The sequence below is a fragment of the Pygoscelis adeliae genome, unplaced genomic scaffold, assembly GCF_000699105.1.
Source record: "Pygoscelis adeliae isolate BGI_AS28 unplaced genomic scaffold, ASM69910v1 Scaffold565, whole genome shotgun sequence".
NCBI classification, from domain to species: Eukaryota; Metazoa; Chordata; class Aves; order Sphenisciformes; family Spheniscidae; genus Pygoscelis; species Pygoscelis adeliae.
This window is the reverse complement of record NW_008824786.1, coordinates 124,600-130,606: the sequence shown is the minus strand read 5'-3', so window position 1 is coordinate 130,606 and position 6,007 is coordinate 124,600. Positions and strand designations below refer to the sequence as shown.

The 6,007-nt window shown below is 51.6% G+C and overlaps 1 long non-coding RNA gene across 1 annotated transcript in view; it reads right to left on the bottom strand.

The window, feature by feature from the left end:
* Positions 1–1,493, bottom strand: part of LOC103916822 — a 29,532-nt gene extending 28,039 nt beyond the window's left edge. Inside the window, exon 1 of the long non-coding RNA XR_663601.1 lies at positions 1,374–1,493. This is a non-coding gene — a long non-coding RNA (uncharacterized LOC103916822). The remainder of the gene's footprint in view (positions 1–1,373) is intronic.
* Positions 1,494–6,007: the final 4,514 nt, after the last annotated feature.

Below are 6,007 nucleotides of genomic sequence, written 5' to 3'. Positions count from 1 at the left end.
CCGAGACCTTTTGCTGGGGGAACTGAGGTGGTGGGCTGGCCTTTTTTGGGTTAACACCCACGTGCCCATTTAACAGAAAAGATGTTTGACAGATATGACAACGGACAGGGATTGGTTGAGTTCTTTATTGGTTCTGAAGGTGCTTATATTTAAAACAATTTGTTAGGCTCCCCATGATTTACTGCCGCGCTGGAAAATGGGGCCGAGTATTGATTCTTTGCCTTTTCTATTGCAAATGGGTGTAATGTTTTATAGTATGTCAGAATAATAGCAGTGGGCACTTTATCAATGTCAAATGTTAAAAATGATCAGCTATTGTGATGTAGGAGATTAAATATGAAAGCTTGATGGGTATATAAAAGCAAAATGGCAATAATAAAGGGATTTTTATGTTCAACTCGTTGCTCTCCCAAATCTACCCGGGGAGCTATTAGAACCCATTGTGCTGATCAGTGACATATCGCCATGGGTTAAAGGACAGGAAAGTGCTGGGTTGACCTCCCAGGGGGTCTTTACGCGTTGCTCGGCTGATATGGGGGCGGAAAGTTGAGCCCTGCCCTTCCCTGCCAGGAGTCTTCGCAGTTTCGCATCCCTCCCAGTTGCACAGCACTGCTACACCCGAGGCTTGGAGACAGGACATCCATCTGGCATTGCAGAGCCAAGCAGCCTCTTGGAGCCCTTCTCTCCCCAGAGGGGATGAGCCACCAGGAACAGAGGTCCTCCAAGGAGGAAGCCACGACACAGCAACCCGGGGTTTGGGGCAGAGCGAGCTTAGGGACTCCGAGAACGCCAAGCCAGAGGGGTTTAGGGCCGCCTGCACTATACAAACAGACCCCTCTTTGCAATTAGCCCAAACCAGACCAGAAACCCATGTGTTTCTCGTTGTTCCCACACTTCTGGAACCCAGACAAGCAAATTAATTGCAGAGTCACTTAACATATTGATTGGAAAGGCCTGAGATGCAATAACTAATGCAAAGCATTCAGCTAGGACACGGCCGCGGGACCTGCTGGGAGCCACAGCGCTGGGTTTCAGCTCTCACTAAAAACGGTTTGCAAGATGCAAAGTACACCTACGTGGTTTTTTTAAACGCAAAAAGGGAAGACCTTTCCACGAGGACATCTTCAGGACTAACTGGCCCTTAAATTTTTAAAACCTGAAGCATAAGCGTCTGCCAAACACCTCTGTCCTCCACCAAGCAAAGCTCAATGAGTTAAGCTGGTTTAAGCTGGCTGCTAAAATAGCTGTGGGAGAGCCAGTCGCAGAGAGGCAGAAGAAGCTATTTCAAGAGCAGAGAAGAGCTTCCTACAGCACAAGTGCAAGGTGGAAACCTTGAGAGGAGACCGGGTGCAGCGAGTGCCGAAGAGCCTCACCTCCATGCCCGACGCCGTGCTCACCTCCCGGGCTTGCTCGCTGCCCCGCGGTCTCCATCGCCTTGTCCAGAGAAAACACTACAGGTCTGCTAGCAGCTACCTTGCTGAAGCCCTGTTATCAAACACTTCTAAAAATAATCCTCCCTCTCTGCTCCTGTCCTCCCTCCAGCACGCAAACCTCCCCCTCAGCAGTCAGAGCCCTCCATGCCCCTAGCGCCAGGCCTTTTATAGCCATGGCAGGCCCTAATTCCTGACAGCCTGTCTGCGACTCCCCCTCACAGCAAACAGCTGTGCTCCTCCACCAGCCAAGGCTGCCCTTAACTCCTTCCCCGCCGCCCCTGCTCCCGCAGTCCTGTCTGGTCCTCCCAGCCACCCGGAGCCGGCGAGCAAAAATAAAGAGAAATAGAGAATTAGAGAAAGTGGTGATTTGGGTGACGAGGGTCGCAATTGTCTGGACAGGTGAAAGTGACAAACTCTACCCTGCGGAAAACCACCGCGCCGGAGTCGTTCGCTGCAGAGCCAGGCGACGGGCACGGGCAGCCGTTCGAAGCTAACGCAAGATGCGAGTGCGAAATGGCTGCTGCGGGGGCCCCCCGCCGCTCGCGGCAGCTGTCAGCGGCAGCGTGAGGGTGCAGGGGGACGGCGAGGCTTTAAATGCCGATTTCTGGCAGAGTGACAGGTTTCTGGGCTGGAAGCGAAGCGGGGCTCCTGCCTCCTTGCCCAGGAGGAGCGCCAGAAAGACGCGTCGCTGGCACCGTCGCGTTTGCTGCAGACAAGAGATGCTCCCCGAACGCATCCTTCCTGGCACCCCGGGGAGAATCAGCTGCTGCGGCTGCTTTTGATCCGTCCCCCGAGAGCCAGCACGCTCCCGCTCCCCGCGCTCCCCGTGTCGGAAACAACAGCCAGAAAGAGGAGGAAGAACTTTCAGAACTCGCTCAGTAGAGACGACTTCCAACGAGTAATCATTAATAGTCTCACCGATACTTTATTACAAAGGAAGAGTAAAAAAAATAAAATAAATAAAGCCCAATAATTCTTGAAGCCTGGACTGCAACTCATTTTTTTGAGTTTTCGTAAGCAAGAGGGAAAAAAAATGCACAGGCAGGACAAATGTTCTCCTAATTACCTAAATACTTTATTAACCAACGCCAATTAAAGCATTTCTTGGAGTCTGACGAATGTCTGGAATTACTCAATTTAGAAGCTAGTTTTGACTCCAGTAATTTATACAGCGTTGGAAAGTTACTGGGGGGGGGGGAATATCTTTCAACTGATGTTTTTTTATTAAAGCCAACAGCAATAATTAGTTATTTGCTACTAATGGGGCGGCCCCTGGAGGGAAATTTGCTGAGATGGATGGCTTGGGCTCACGCCAGCAGTAATTGGTCTGGGCCTTGGTCAGATGCTGGCAGGTTGTCCCGAACACAGCCGCTCCGCGCCGGCATCCACCTTCGGTCCCTGCCTCCGGGCGCCCCGGCCGGCTCCACGCTGGGAAGGGGTCGTTGGGCTTCAGCCGATAAAAGTCACGCTTTGGAGGTAGAGCTGCTGAGCCCCAAGTCCGGCAGGAACGGCAGCAACTCGGCTTCTCTGCCAGTGAAGCTGGAAGTTGGGAATTGCAGCTGCAGATTTCCTGGGGGTGCCTGTTTTGGGGGGGGAAAGTGTTTTGTCCGGTGCCGTCCTGGCAGACAGCCGTTGCCCGATTAGTGACGAGCCACTCACCCCGAGCACAAGTAATCCGCTTTAAAAAACTCCATTCGTTTTCTTCCAGAGAATAACCGATCATCTCTTTCAAGGGCCAGTGTGAAGGGCGTTGGGCCTGAATGGAAAGCTTCACCCAACGAAGAGAAGAGGGGTTTAATGCTGAAGAGTTACCACAGACTTTTACATCGCCGTTTCTCGTCAATCCCCAGCCGCTGGAGTCAACTGACTAGAGCTCTTCTGAAAAGCAGGCTTCTAGTTTCTACAGACATGGAAAAAGCCTGAAACATGGGAAACTAATGAGCTCCGCGGATTCAGAAATCGGAACGCAAAGAACGAGGATCCACATTTTCCTTTCATTTCATTTTTTTGAGCTTGACACATAATTTTGGATGCTCGGGTTGACAATACCTTTTGTTTCTCATCCTTCCCATAAACGGCAAACGATCCAATTATAGAGTAAAAGGAACAGAAAAGGGGGAAAGCAAGAGAAATGGAATAATCTAGGGGGGGGAAGAAAGTAGCTGAGATGAAAAGCTAATGAAATGACAAATGTATCGCTGCACAGGTGAATTAAAGGGTATTTGGCGTTAGACAGAGAGGGGAGGGCAAGCCAAGGGCGAAGCCAAGGATTCAGGTCTCGTACTTGGCCTCCCGCATCTCCGCCCGGTCCATGCTCCTTCTCTCAGGCTGACGCCCGAGCCCACGCGGGACTACAGGCGTCACGAAGGGGGGCTGCCCCGAGCTCCCTCCGCAGAACGGCACCAGCCACGCTGACTCCGTGCTACAGGGATGCGTTTCCGTGGGGTTAAACAGATTTGCCACGTTGTAAAACAACCAGAGAGACTCTCCGCAGCCTGTCGTGGAAAGATCTATTTTCCTTCTCTTTTTTTTTTTCCGCAAGAGAGGGAGGAGAGACGTGCCATAGGCTGAGAAAGGCGCTTAAACCGCACTCGCAGGAGAGGTTAACCGGGAAGCCTTGACAGGTACGCTAATGCTCTGCTGTTTCGGCTGTAGGAACTGACATTAAAAGGCCTTGGTTAAAGACAGGGCTCAGTGTCTGAGCAGTGTAATGAGGTGTTTCACATCGCCCGACCTTGTAGGAACGATCGCGGCTTTCCAAATGTTTCGGGTTGCGTTGGCCGCTTGCTCTGACGTCTGGACGTGCCCGCCAACCCGAGCGCCTTCCCCCTGCGTGGGCAACGTGGGCAGCGCGGCCATGCCCGCCCGAGCTACACGGCAGCGACGGGGTCTCCCGTCTTGCAAAGTCTCTCAGCACCCCGAAACCTCTCATCCCAGACGTGAGCTGCGGAACGCCAGCACGGACCCAAACGGCCCCATCCCACCCCTCGCACCCCTGCCCGCGCGCCTCGGGAAAGGCTTCGCCCGGCGCAGCAGCACCCCCTCCTCGCTTTGCCTTCTTTACTCCCATTCCTCCGGAAACAAATTAGCGTGGCACATTTTAGCAACAGGCTCTGGGGACTCACACCGCTTTGGATAAATAGATATACGAGCGAGTGTGCATTTAATATTGTAAAGTCCCGGGGAACGGCACAGCATGCAGCGCTTTGCTCAACTTGCGCGCCGTGTTATTTACAGGTTGCTGCGTTCCCAGCCGGGAAAGCCTCAGGGTCTCCATTTCTCTTTCTCTCCTGGAAGCTGCTCGTGGAGGCACTGCCGGCCTCGGTGGCATCGAGGAACAGGCAGCTGGGAACGGGTGGAAATAGGCGCGAAGGCTGGTTTTGAGCTTATCTGGGGGGTTCAGAAGCTCAGCGCCCGTGCGTTTCAACCTGGCTTGGACATCCACATCCTGCGGGAAGCCTGGGAAACATTAATCTGGCCTTCAGAGGTACAGCAGGAGCACAAGTTTGGCAAATCCCTGGCGAGACCCGTGGGGTTTTCCCCGGGCTGCGGGCCCTGCACCAGCCCCCGCCAGCCCCGCGCATCCCTGCATCCCCCGGGCTCCCCGCGAGGGTCCCTGGTGCCCGCGGGGCCCTGGAAACACCAGAAAGGCAACTCAGGAGCAGAAAACCCGCTTTATTTTAAAGCTTTTAAGGGCATACTGAGACGAATGGAAAGGTGGTTTGATCTTTCTTTTTTCCCAAACTCAAAAAAAAAAAAAAGCTTTTAAAATAAATAGCTGACAATGTCTCTTATTTGAGTAATTCTTTGCCAGCAATAAATGTGTCACTCTAGAGTGCTTTATTTAGAAATAAAAAAATGTTTTTCTCCGTAGAGTGCTCCGCATTACATCAAGTTAAAGGCTGGAAGCGAAATTCTCCTCCTCTCACCGCGTACCCCTCCCTGCTTGATACATTCATATATTCTCCTATAATCCGATCTAGGTTATAAAAATATATAAAAAAAAAAAAAAGGAAAAAAATAGAGAGACATCTGGCTCTCCCACACATCTGACATTTCCCTTTATGCCTGGTTTAACTTTTTTATGACTGCCTGGGTTCACTTCATTGGAGAATTTCTCCCTTCAAATGAGTTTCCTGTTTTATGTTAGAAATTTTCCTTTAGACAAACCTGGTAATTTTTCAAGCTAAAATGTGTGTGTTTTAAGTACTTAGGAAGTTTAAGGATCCGACTGATGGGGACATAAATCTGAGTTTGTTCATGCTGGAGCCCCTGCGTCTAACTGATCCTTTTACAAAAAGAGAGAGAGGCAAGAACGAGCCTGGCATATTTTTTACTTGTTTTACAGTAGAAGAAACACCCCAAACTGTCAATTCGGCGAGTAATTTATGGGTGTCTGCTCACGCTCCCAAGGCTTTATGTGCTAATGCCAGGGGAAGGCAGTACTTGCGCCTTCTCGAGCACGTGCTCGTTTAATAGACAACGAAGAGGGGGGCTGATGTGGTCTCCTCGCTATTGACCGTTCTGGGGCCACCTTTTAAGCAGGGGCGATGGACGGGGATGCTCCGGGGGGG